At 48.0% G+C, this 13,218-nt stretch overlaps 1 protein-coding gene across 1 annotated transcript in view; it reads left to right on the top strand.

The window, feature by feature from the left end:
• The first annotated feature begins 2,617 nt into the window (after nt 1-2,617).
• The window catches only part of CFAP92 (cilia and flagella associated protein 92 (putative)), a 219,265-nt gene continuing 208,664 nt past the window's right edge, over nt 2,618-13,218 (top strand). Inside the window, exon 1 of the mRNA XM_067755778.1 lies at nt 2,618-3,262. The gene's annotated coding sequence lies outside the window, so the exon portion shown is untranslated. The remainder of the gene's footprint in view (nt 3,263-13,218) is intronic.

Raw genomic sequence — 13,218 nt, 5'->3', positions numbered from 1 at the left:
CTCTCCAGCTGATCCTTGTTCTTAAAACAGGGTCGTTGCACCAGAGGTCACGGCGCTGGGCAGGAGAAATCAAAGTCAGGGGGCTGAGGGCGCTTTACCCCCGGCACCCCAGACCCACAGGAATGTTCCTCACGTTCAGGACAGGCAGCAGGTGTTGGCCCTACGACTCCCAGGCTGTTCCTGACCTGACCTCATCTGGTCGGGCCCACGCTCTCTCCTCCTCTGGGGCCTCTGAGGTTTCCTTCTTATTTTCAACACGTACAACTTAAAACCACAAAAAGCGACACAAATAAGAAATCGTTTTCATTGTGGAAAACCTGACCTCTGCAGATGAGCAGAAGAAGATGATAAAAATTGTCCTCGCCACAACAGTGAGAGGCCCGCGTACCACACACACAAAAAAATTGTCCTCAACCCCAATATCCAGCAAGACTACCTTTTATTTCTGTCCTGTGAGTATTGTTTTCTTACCCAAACAGGGCCACACAGGGTCCACGGCCTTGGGGACCCTGCTTTCGCGCCTGTGGACACAGCCCCAGGTCACCAGCATTCACGTGGCTCCACTCTGCATGCATCTTCTACGTGGGGATCCTGGGCATGCAGGGCTCGCCTGCTCGCCTTATCTCCCCGCAACAGGCGTTTGTGGGGACGGGGCGGGGGGTAGCCTCTGGGCTTCCGGAGGGGACACCCGCTTCCAGGGCTGCCTGAGCTGGCCGGCCTGGCTGACCACACGGTTCCCCCGAGGGGAGGCTGAGGCATTCCTGCTCCGGCCTCTCGGGCTCCTTGCTAGGTCCCTCCCTCCCTCCCTCCCTCCCTGCCTGCCTGTGGAGGCCCCTCTCTCTGGCTCCTTCTGTCTGTAAACGTGCTCAGGCCTCCTTTATTCTGGAAAAATCCTGTGCGTGTGCGTGTGCGTGTGTGTGCGCGCACACAGGCCTCCACGTCCTGCCTTCCCACCTGCTCCAGCGCAAGGGGTTCCTGCTCCTGTAGGAATCCCCAGGAACGGCCCCCACCATCCCACAGCCTGATCCCTGGATCCAGAGAATCTGGTGCAACCTCAGGGCTGTGTTTCATGGGACGGCTGACCCCGAAAGAGGGAGGTTTTCCAGGAGGCCTGAGCTGAACGTGGGAGCCCTTAGACGCAGACAGCCTTCTGCGGCTGGTGCAGAAGAGGAAGCGAGAGACGCAGCACAAGGGGACTTTGTTGCAGTCTCCTCTTCGTCGGCGGGGCTTGGTTACAGCAGCAAGAGAAGATCTACACAAAGGCCGACTCTGCTCTTGAGCTCTGAACTCTGCCCCCTTCACCGGTTCAAGGTCATGGCTGCTGCAGCAAGCCCACTCCCATCGCCCTTCCTGCTTCACTGGACCCTTCCCATCAGATTACAGATGCCTAGAACACGGCGCTTCTGGAAAGCCCACCCCCTAAGTCCACATCTTCCTCCAAATGCCTCTGCTTTCTCTGCCTCTTCCACAGCATTTTGCAGGACCTAAAATTATCTTCTGTTTACATTTTGCGTGCAGTTATGAAATGTCTCCTCCCACTGGATGCGAACTTCAGAAGGGTAACCGCTGTTTAGGACACACCAGTGCCTGGCACAGAGCAGGTGTAACAAGCATCTGTCAGCCTTGGGGACCATGTCTCCGCTGGTTCCAGCCAATCCGCTTCTCTCTAGGACGGCTGTCTCCTGGGTGCCGGGCTCCGCCTCTGCTGACAGAGGTTTGACCTCATCTTCAGTGTCCTCAGGTTAAAATCAGCTCCTCAGCGGAGTCCTCCCTGGCCTCCTCTCCAGCCTGCCCTGTCATTGCCTTGTAACCGGAAGCTTCATAGCAGGCCATCCTCGTCCCCTCTCCCCACCACAGGCCGTTCTCTTTCTGGAGCCCACCCCCAAACTCCACCTGGCACTCTCCATCCTTTCAGATCCACCTAGGGCATGACCTCTTCCAGGAAGCTCTCCTGGACCGCTCCCCCAGTAGAGTAAGTGGTGCTGCTGTTTGCTGTGTGTCTGCCCACGAGCCCAACAGCTCCGGGGGACCATGGTGGCCACACGGGAAGTGTCCTGGGCGCTGTTCACAGAGGAGGCGCGACTGAAAGTTGGGCAGGGCTCTTAGGCGGTTTCAGGCGGTAAGTGCCTAAGAAATAATGAGAAACACAAGGGGCAGAGCCCCCTTTCCCCTGCCCTGACCTGGAATTGGAGGCTTAGTCCGTTCACTGTGTTATAAGGGAGGACGCTGAGGAGGACCTTTATCCTGCGGGCCCAGGACCCTTCACTATCCCCCCGAAGCAATTCTTCCTTCTCGCAGAAGCAGAAACCCTGCTTGTGAGTCTGAGGGCGATCATCACCTAGACACATCACACCTGTAACCTGCCCCCACGGGTTCGCTGGAACCCTTGCACCTCCTCCAGGCCGCCTGGAGCCTAAAAAAGATGTTTCCCTGAGTTGTTTCGCAGGAACTTGGAGTCATCTGTGTCCAGTTTGAGCTCGAGCCGGTTAAGACTGGTTAGGACCACCGACCCTCCAACTGGGCCTGCGCGAGTGTCCGCTCCCTGACCTTTGACATCAGAGGCCCCGAACTCCACCCTCCGAAGATGTTAATGAGGCCTTTTTCTGAGCATGCGTCCCATGAAGAAGCCTGGAGCGGAAGGATCGCTCCGCACCTTTTTCTTCTGTCCAATCACCGTTCCCTCCTCCGCAGCCTCAGCCTTATCCCATAGATACCCCAGCCCCTCGCCTTCCGGGAGGGGGATTTGAGGTTTGCTCTCCCGTCTTCTCTCTTGGCGGCTCGTGAATAAGCCCTCTCTCTGCTGCAAACCTGGCGTCTCAGCGCACGTGGGTGACTGTCACTTACTGTGTCTTTGCAGACACGCGCCTCCATCAACAGGGCTGTGTGGGGCTGGGCTGCGGGGCTACGCCTGGCTCCCGAGCCCGGTGTGCTTCACGCCAGCTCTGTGGTCTGGGAGAGTCTCAGCCTGCCTCTGCCTCAGTTTGCTCGTCTGTAAAGTGGGGAGAATGAAGCGTGAGGCTTGAGCGCGGCCGGCGTTGATCGAGGGCTGCTGGGAGCCGGCTTCCTCAGGCGCAGGGGTGGCCTGAAGCCCTTGCGCTGCCCCCGGAGTCGGAGGGCTTCCGTGTCGGGACGCGGCCTGTAGCCCTGACACGGGCCTCCCCGCGCTCGTCTCCTCAGGCTCAGCAAACACACCTGGTCGGAAGCGAACAACGTCGCCGCATCTTCCGTGAACTTACGTCGTGCTTCCGCCTCTGCAGGGCAGGTAAGGCTGCTGTCTCCGCTAACGTAGAACACACACTTTCCTTCTTAAGGTCATTTACGTAACTTTAAAAAGTGAGCCGATTCTAGGGAAATTGTAGAGTTGGTAGGAGCGCAGGTGGTGGGGGGACATGGCTCATCCCCAAGGAGGGGACTGAAGCGAGTCAAAACCTCACCCACAACGCCCCAACCTGCTTTGAGCGTTTGGACCCTCTCACCTTCACTCCGAGCCGTCGCCACCTGGTGGTGAGAGTGTGAAACTACAAGATGTTTTCATGGCCGGGGTCGGGGAGGGTGGGAGGGGGGAGGCAATTCCAGGCCAACAGAACGATTTTGTTGCCAGAAGGTGAGAGAGGACAGTAGTTAGAATTTCCTAGAAAACACGTTTAATGAGTTGCAGACCATTTGAACAACCCCAAAGAAGCCTCTCTAGAAAAAGGCAAAAGGAGAGTGGTGGACGGGGAGGCTGTTCACAAATATCCCATTCTCCTCCTCTTCCAGAAACACGGCAGGGTTCGTGCCCCGCCCCTGCCCCTACCCTCCTCTGCCCACCCAGGGCCAGCTGCAGGCCCTGCCACCAGTGCAGCTGCCTAGGGCCCACTCGGAAAGGCCCTGGACTTGGGGTTTGGTGCTCTGCGGCCACTGTCCCGAAATTCATAATCATTGTACCTTTGCGTTGTCCTCTCGGTGAAGTCCAGTGGGACAGTGACGCATGCACCGGGCACTTGGAGCCTTGGCTGCACAGTCTCCGCTTTCTGTCACCTCCCCGACTCCTGGCTGCCTGCCCCTGTGGCCCCCCAGGCCCCCAGGATGCCCTTGGCCAGGGTGTGTTGCGTCAGTCTGCGGCTGGTGGCAGGGGGATCCATCAGGCCTGCGTCTTCCCCCAGTATCTCCGTGCCCTTGAGAGCTCCTTCAGCCGGCTCTGTGTCCGGCGTGCGGGGAGCAGGGTTGGTCCTCCTTCTAACCTGCTGGTTATTACTGTCAGGCCTCCGAAGGTTACTAATATACCTAAACACCTGCCGGAACACTCCCAAATCACCCTGTGTGCTGAGGAAGCATGGTTTTTCACTAGGAAATGTATTTGTTATCTCTTGCTGCTGCATAACACATCATTCCCCAAACTAGCAGCTTAAAACAGTAACACGCATTCCTTTATGAGCTCAGTTCCTGTGGGTCAAGCCTTAGGGAGTGGCTTAGCTGGGCAGGTCTGGTTCTGGATACTGCAGTCAGGACCTCAGCTGGGGCTACGCTCATCTAAAGACCTGACCTGGGCTGGAGGACATGCTTCTGAGATGTGAGCTGGGCCATTGGCTGGAGGCCTTGGTTCCTTGCTGGCTATTGACAGAGGACGCTGATGTCCTGTCACATGGTCTTTTCCACAGGGCGCCTGGGTATCTTCTTGACATGGGGAGCGAGGAGGCTGCCCAGGCTTTTCAGGCCCTGGTGTCCGAGAGCACCCCAGCAATTCCGCCGTTCTCTGTTAGAAGTGAGTCACGGGACTTCCCTGGTGGCGCAGTGGTAAAGAATCCGCCTGCCAATGCAGGGGCCACGGGTTCGAGCCCTGGTCCGGGAAGATCCCACGTGCCGCGGAGCAACTAAGCTTGTGCGTCACAACTACTGAGCCTGCGCTCTAGAGCCCGCGAGCCATAAGTACTGAGCCTGCGTGCCACAACTACTGAAGCCCGTGTGCCTAGAGCCTGTGCTCTGCAACAAGAGAAGCCACCACAGTGAGAAGCCCGTGCAATGCAACAAAGAGTAGCCCCCGCTCGCCACAACTAGAGAAAGCCCATGCGCAGCAACGAAGACCCAATGCAGCCAAAAATAAATATAAATTAAAAAAAAAAAAGAAGTGAGTCGCTAAGTCTAGCTCACACTCAAAGGGAAGAGAATTTGGCTTTATATCTCAAAGGAGACTTTGTAGACAGTTTAACAGGAAATTTTCAAATTCAGATATCAATCGTTGCAAGGCCTCTGTCAGGAAAACTCTGCAGCTTTATTGAGAGGCCCTGTGAAGGGATAATTGGTTAATGGAGCTCCCAGGAGCCTCAAGTGACAGGAAACTTCCAGGTCCAGGTTGTGACTGATTTTCAGGCCCTGTTTTTGGTGAGAGTTTCTCAGGAATTGTGCACTTTGCTGCTTCTGACGGAAGGAAGCCCTGTTTCCCATGATGTCAGCTCCCCGGGCTCCACATTTCTCCCCTGGAGACATCACCCCAGTCTTCAGCTCAGCAAAGGTGGGCCCCGCCTTTCTGTGAAACTGTGCCCTTTGACTCCCTTTCCTGCCAGTGACCTCAGACCTCGGTGCCCAGTGAAGGCCCTGCCTGTTTATCATGGTGACAGGGTGGTTAAGTGGTCCTGAGTGTGGGCTTGGGTCGGCCAGCCCGGGGCCTGAATCCTGGCTCGATGGCTGGGCTGCATGGCCATGGGCAAGGCCCCAAATCAGCATCCTCGTCAGTCAGGGTGGAGGTGGGAGGAAACCCCACGCCTGGCTTCTGTCGGTCACAGACCCAGGCCTTTCTCCAGAAAAGTCTGTGGTCTTCTCAGGATCTGTCGCCCTGAGGCCTTGGGCCAGGCTTCGCTGGGCTGGGAGCAGCAACCTGACCTTGGGCCAGGGCAGAGCATTAGACAGGTGCTTAGGTCACGTCCAAGTTCAAGGTCTGGGATTGAGGGGGTCCCAGCCTCTCCCCGCTGGGTAAAAGGGAAGGTCACCAGGCTGCAGGCCGGCAAGGCTAAGGGTCCAGGGGGCACCTGACGCCAGGGCTGACTCTGCCCAAAGGCGGCTGAGGGACCTCCTGTGCCCATTCTCCCTTTCTCCTTTTTTTCATAGACAGTACTTTTTAGATCAGTTTTAGGTTCACAGCAAAACTGAGTGGAAAGTACAGAATTCCCCTTTATCCCCACAGACTCCCCCACTAATGTGCATTCGTTACACCTGATGAACTTACAGCATCACCCAGAATCCAGAGTTTACATGAGGGTTCATGCTTGGGGTTGCACCTTCTATGGACTTTGACCAGTGTATATCTGGCATTATTGTATCATATAGCATATTTTTGCTGCCCTAAATTCCTCTGTGCCTCACCTGTTTATCCCTCCCTCCTCACCCAGCCCTTGGCAACCACTGATCTTTTCACTGTCTCCATAGTTTTTCCATTTCCAGAATGTTATATAGTTGGAATCCTACAGTTTGTAACCTTTTTACATGGGCTTCTTTCACATAATAATATGCACTTAAGGTTCCTCTGTGTCCTTTCACGGCTTGATAGCTCATTTCTTTCCAGCACTGAATAATATCCCATTGTCCGAATGGACCGCAGTTTCTTTATCCATCACCTACTGAAGGACATCTTGGTCACTTCCAAGATTTGGCAACTCTGAATAAAGCTGCTGTAAACATCTGTGTGCAGGTTTTCGTGTGGGCATGGCTTTTCAGCTGATTTGGGTAAATGCTAAGGAGCACAATTGCTGGATCGTGTGGTAAGAATATGTTTAGTTTTTAAGAATTTGCCAAACTGTCTTCCAAAGTGGTTCTACGGCTTGTGGCTTTTCTACCAGCAAACTGGCATTCCATCAGCAACGGGGGCATGAGAGTTCCTGTTGCTCCACGTCCTTGTCAGCACTTGGTGCTGTCAATGTTTTGGATTTTGACCATCCCAACAGGCGTGCAGTGGTAGCTCATTGTTTTAATTTGCATTTCCCTGATGACATATGTCGAACATCTCTTCGTTTGCATATTTGCCATCTCTGTATCTTCTTTGGTGGTTTGTCTGTTCAGGGTCTTTGCCCATTAAAAAAAAAATCAGGTTGTTTTCTTATTATTGAGTTTAAGAGTTCTTTGTATATTTTGGATAAGCGTCCTTTATCACGTGTCTTTTGCGAATATTTTCCCCCAGTCTGTGGCTTGTCTTGTGGCGTATCCTCTTGACAGTGTCTTTCTCAGAGCAGAAGTTTTTAATTTTAATGAAGTCCAGCTCATCAACCATTTTTGATGGATCATGCCTTTGTTGTATCTAAAAAATCATAGCCATACCCGCGGTCATCTAGATTTTCTCCTGTGTTGTATTCTAGGGGTTTTAAAGTTTTGCATTTTACATTTAGATCTAGGATCCACTTTGAGTTAATTTTTATGAAGAGTGTAAGGTCTGTGTCTAAGTTTTAAAAAATTATTGGAGTATAGTGGATTTACAATGTTGTGTTAGTTTCAGGTGTACAGCAGAGTGAATCTGTTATACATACATATATATCCACTCTTTTTTAGAGTCTTTTCCCATATAGGCCATTACAGAGTATTGAGTAGAGTTCTCTGTGCTGTACAGTAGGTTCTTATTAGATATCTATTTTATATATAGTAGTGTGTATATTGTCAGTCCCAATCTCCCATTTTATCCCTCCCCCGCCTTACCCTCTGGTACATCTGTAACTCTATTTCTGTTATGTAGGTAAGTTCATTTGTACCATGTTCTTTTGGATTCCACATATAAGGGGTATCACATGACATTTGTCTTTCTCTGTCTGACTTACTTAACTCAGTATGACAATCTCTAGGTCCATCCGTGTTGCTGCAAGTGGCATTATTTCGGTCCTTTTTATGGCTGAGGAATATTCCATGGTATACATGTACCACATCTTCTTTATCCATTCCTCTGTTGACGGACACTTAGGTTGTTTCCATGTCTTGGATATTGCAAATAGTACGGCAATGAACATTGGGGTGAACATGTATCTTTCCGAATTATGGTTTTCTCTGTATATATGCCCAGGAGTGGGATTACTGGATCATATGGTGGCTCTATTTCTAGCTTTCTGAGGAACCTCCATACTGGTTTCCATAGTGGCTGCACCAATTTACATTCCCACCAACAGTGTAGGAGGGTTCCCTTTTCTCCACACCCTCTCCAGCAGTTGTTATTTGTAGACTTTTCTTTTAAAATTTATTTTTATTTTTGGCTGTGTTGGGTCTTCGTTTCTGTGCGAGCGCTTTCTCTAGTTGTGGCAACTGGGGGCCACTCTTCATCGTGGTGCGCGGGCCTCTCACTATCTTGCCCTCTCTTGTTGTGGAGCACAGGCTCCAGACGCGCAGGCTCAGTAGTTGTGCCTCACGGGCCTAGTTGCTCCACGGCATGTGGGATCTTCCCAGACCGGGGCTCGAACCTGTGTCCCCTGCCTTAGCAGGCAGACCCTCAACCACTGTGCCACCAGGGAAGCCCCCTATTTGTAGACTTTTTAATGATGGCCATTCTGACCAGTGTGAGGCAGTACAATTCCACACTGTCTTGATGACTGTAGTTTTTTTTTTTTTTTTTTTTGCGGTACGCGGGCCTCTCACTGTCGTGGCCTCTCCCGTTGCGGAGCACAGGCTCCGGACGCGCAGGCTCAGCGGCCATGGCTCACGGGCCCAGCCGCTCCGCGGCATGTGGGATCTTCCCGTACCGGGGCACGAACCCGTGTCCCCTGCATCAGCAGGCGGACTCCAAACCACTGTGCCACCAGGAAAGCCCTTGATGACTGTAGTTTTGTAGTAAGTCTTGAAGTCTGATACTGCCAGTCTTTCAAGTTTGTTCTTCTCTTTCAATATTGAGTTGGCAACTCTGGGTCTTTGGCCTCTCCATATAAACTTTAGAATCAGATGGTCAATACCCACAAAATAACTTGCTGGAATTTTGATCAGAAATGCATTGAATGGAGAGATCAACTTGAAGAACTGACATCTTGATAATATTGAGTCTTCCTGTCCATGAACATGGAATATACCTCCATTTATTTCATTTAAAAAAATAAACTTATTTGTTTTATTTTATTTATTTTTTGTTTAGTTTTGGCTGCGTTGGGTCTTTGTTGCTTCATGGGGGCTACTCTTCATCGCGGTGCACGGGCTCCAGGTGCGTGGACTTCTGTAGTTGTGGCACGTGGGCTCAGTAGTGGTGGCTCGCGGGGTCTAGAGCACAGGCTCAGTAGTTATGGCGCACAGGCTTAGTTGCTTCGCAGCATGTGGGATCCTCCCAGACCAGGGATCGAACCTGTGTCCCCTGCATTGGCAGGTGGATTCTTAACCACTGTGCCACCAGGGAAGCCCTCCATTTATTTCTTTAATTTATTTTATTGGAGTTCTCTAATTTTCCTCATATAGATCTTGTACACATTTGTTAGATTCGTATCTAAGTATTTCATTTTTGAGGGTGCTAATGTAAATGGCATTGTGTTTTGATTTCAAATTTCACTTGTTTGTTGCTGGTATTAGAAAAACGGTTGACTTTTGTATATTAACCTTGTATCCTGCAATCTTACTATAGTTGCTTTTTAATTCCCTTTTTCATTGATTTTTTTGGATTTCTATGTAGATGATCATGTCATCTGCAAATGAAGGCAGTTTTGTTTCTTCCTTCCTAATCTTTATTGCCTTTTGCCTTAGTCACAAGATACTATACACTGGGGGGCTTAAACAACAAGTATATTTATTTCTCACAGTTCTGGAGGATGGGAGTCTGACATCAGGGTGCCAGCATGGTCAGGTTTTTGGCTGGGCCCTCCTCCTGGTTTACAGATGGCCCCTTTTCTCATCGTAGCCTCACATGATGGAGACACAGAGAGAGGAAGCGTGTTCCATGTCCGTTCTCATAAGGGCACTAATCATCCTGAGGGCTGCACCCTTGTGACCTAATCATCTCCCAAAGGTCTCATCTTCCAATACCATCACTTTGGAGATTAGGGTTTCAACATGTGTTGGGATACAGATATTCAGTCCATAGCACCTTTTATTTCCTTTTCTTGTCTTTTGCATTAGCTAGGACTTCCAGTAAGATGTTGAAGATGAATGCTGAGAGGGACATCTTGCCTTGTTCCTGGTCTTAGTGGGAGTGTCTAGTTTCTCACCAATAAATGTGATGTTCACTGTAGGTTTTCTGTAGATGTTCTTTATCAAACTGAGGAAGTTCCCCTCTATTCCTAGTTTGCTGACAGTTGTTTTTTTAAAATCATTAATGGATGTTGGATTTTTTTTCAAATGCCTTTTCTGCATCTATGGATATGATGATGTGATTTTTCTTCATCCTGTTGATGTGATGGATTACATTAGTTGATTATTGGATGTTGAAAGAGCCTTGCATACCTGGGATAAATCCCCCTCGTTCGTGGTGTATAATTCTTTTTATACAGTGTTGGATTCAACTTGCTAATATTTTGTTGACGGTTTTTCTGTCTGTGTTCATGAGACACACCGTCTTCAGTTTTCTTTTTTTTTGGCTGCACCGTGTGTCTTGCGGGATCTTAGTTCCCCGACCAAGGATTGAACCCGCACCACAGCAGTGAAAGCGCTGAGTCCTAACCACTAGACCTCCAGGGAATTCCCCAGTTTTCTTTTCTTATAATGTCTTTGTACAGTTTTGGTATTAGGGTAATGCTGACCTCATAGAGTGAGTTAGGAAGTATTCCCTCTGCTTCTGTCTTCTGCGAGAGATTGTAAAGCATTGGGAAAATTTCTTCCTTAAATGTTTGGTAGAATTTACCAGTGAACCCACCTGGGCCTGTACTTTCTCTTTTGGAAGGTTATTAGGTATTAATTCAATTATTTAATAGATATAAGTCTATTCAGATTTCTTCTTGTGTGAGTTTTGGCAGGTAGTGTCTTTCACAGAATTGGTTCATTTCATTTAGGTTCGGATTTGTGGGCTTAGAGTTCATAGTTTTCCTTTATTATCCTTTCAATGTCAATGGAATCTATAGTAAGATCGCCTCTTTTATTCCTGATATTAGTAATTTGTGTCTTCTCTCTTTTTCTTTTTTTTCTTTTTGGCTGCGTTGGGTCTTTGTTGCTGCACACGGGTGAGCGGGAGCTAGTCTTCCTTGTGATGCACGGGCTTCTCATTGCAGGTGGCTTCTCTTCAGGCTTTAGGCACGCAGGCTTCAGTAGTTGTGGCACACGGGCTCAGTAGTTGTGGCTCGCGGGCTCTAGAGCGCAGGTTCAGTAGTTGTGACACACAGGCTTAGTTGCTCCGCGGCATGTGGGATCTTCCCTGACCAGAGATCGAACCCATGTCCCCTGCATTGGCAGGCGGATTCTTAACCACTGCGCCACCAGGGAAGTCCCTCCTCTCTTTTTCTTAATTAACCTGCCTAGAGGCTAGTTGATTTTATTGATCTTTTCAAAGAGTCAGCTTTTGGTGTCATTGATTTTTTTCGTCTATTTTCCTATTTTTAATTTTATTGATTTCTGCTCTAATTTTTATTTTATTGAAGTATAGTTGATTTAAAATATTGTGTTAGTTTCAGGTATACAGCATAGTGTTAAAGTATTTTTTCAGATTATATTTCATTATAGGTTATTATAAGATATTATCTTATAATTATAAGGTATTATCTTATAAGATATTATCTTATAAGATAATGGGTGTATTCCCTGTGCTATATAGTATATCCTTGTTGCTTATTTGTTTTATATATATGTAGTCTGTATCTGATAATTCCATAATTATCCATAATTCCATAGTTTCTTACCCCCTTCCCTCTCCCCTTTGGTAAATACAAGTTTATTTTTTATATCTGTGAGTCTGTTTTTGCATATACATTCATTTGTATTATTTTTTAGATTCCAAATATGAGTGATATCATATAGTATGTCTTTCTGTCTTATTTCACTGAACATAATATTCCCTAGGTCCATCCACGTTGCTGCAAATGGCAGTATTTCATTTCTTTTTTTTATGGTGGAGTAATATTCCAGTGTGTGTGTGTGTGTGTTTGTGTGTGTGTGTGTGTGTGTGTGTATTAATCCAGTTGGCTGTTCATGGGCACTTAAGTTGCTTCCATGTCTTGGCTGTTGTACATAGTGCTGCAATGAATGTTGGGGTGCATGTGTCTTTTCAAATTATTGTTTTCATTGTCTTCAGATATATGCCCAGGAGTGGAATTGCTGGATCATCTGGTAGTTCTAGTTTTAGTTTTTTGAGGAAACTCCATACTGTTTTCTATAGTGGCTGTACCAATTTACATTCCCACCGACAGTGTACAAAGGTTCCCTTTCTCCACATCCTTGCCAACATTTGTTTTTTGTGGTCTATTTGACAGTAGCCATTCTAACAGGTGTGAGGTGATATCTCATTGTGGTTTTGATTTGCATTTCTGTGATTAGCAGTGTTGAGCATTTGTCACATGTCTGTTGGCCATCTGTATGTCTTTGGGAAAATGTCTATTCAGTTCTTCTGCCTATTTTAAAAATTGGTTTTTTTAAAAATTTTGAATTGTTTGAGCTGTTTACATAATTTTGGATATTAACACCTTAATGGTTATATCACTTGCAAATATTTTCTCCCATTCAGTAGGTTATCTTTTCATTTTGTTGATGGTTTTCTTTTCTGTGCAAAAGCTTTTAAGTTGACCTTTTAAACAAAGCTTCCATTTGCTTATTTTGTTTTTTCCTTTGCTTTAGGAGACAGATCCAAAAAATTCCTATGATTTATGTCAGAGTGTCTGCCTGTGTTTTCCTCTAGGAGTTTTATCCCTCTAGGAGTTTTCCTCCAGGAGTTCCAGCCTTGTATTTAGGCCTTTAATCCATTTTGAGTTTATTTTTGTATATGGTGTGAGAAAATATTCTAATTTCATTGTTTTACATGTAGCTGTCCAGTTTTCCCAGCCCACTTATTGAAGAGATTCTTTCCCCCATTGTAAATTCTTGCCTCCATTGTTGTAGATTAATTGGCCATAGGTGTGTGGGTTTATTTCTGGGCTCTCTATTCTGTTCCATTGATCTATGTGTCTATTTTTGTACCAATATCATACTGCCTTGATTACTGTAGTTTTGTAGTATAATCTGAATCACAGAGCATGGTACCTCCTCCTCTGTTCTTTCTCAAGGTTGTTTCGACTCTTCAGGGTCTTTTGTATTTCCATACAAATGAAAAAAATTTTCTAGTTTTGTGAAAAATGCCATTGGTAATTTGATAGAGATTGCATTTTAACAATATTCTTC

This window comes from Pseudorca crassidens, chromosome 10 (assembly GCF_039906515.1).
Source record: "Pseudorca crassidens isolate mPseCra1 chromosome 10, mPseCra1.hap1, whole genome shotgun sequence".
NCBI classification, from domain to species: Eukaryota; Metazoa; Chordata; class Mammalia; order Artiodactyla; family Delphinidae; genus Pseudorca; species Pseudorca crassidens.
The sequence above is the reverse complement of the archived record's forward strand: the minus strand, read 5'-3'. Positions and strand labels throughout refer to the sequence as shown.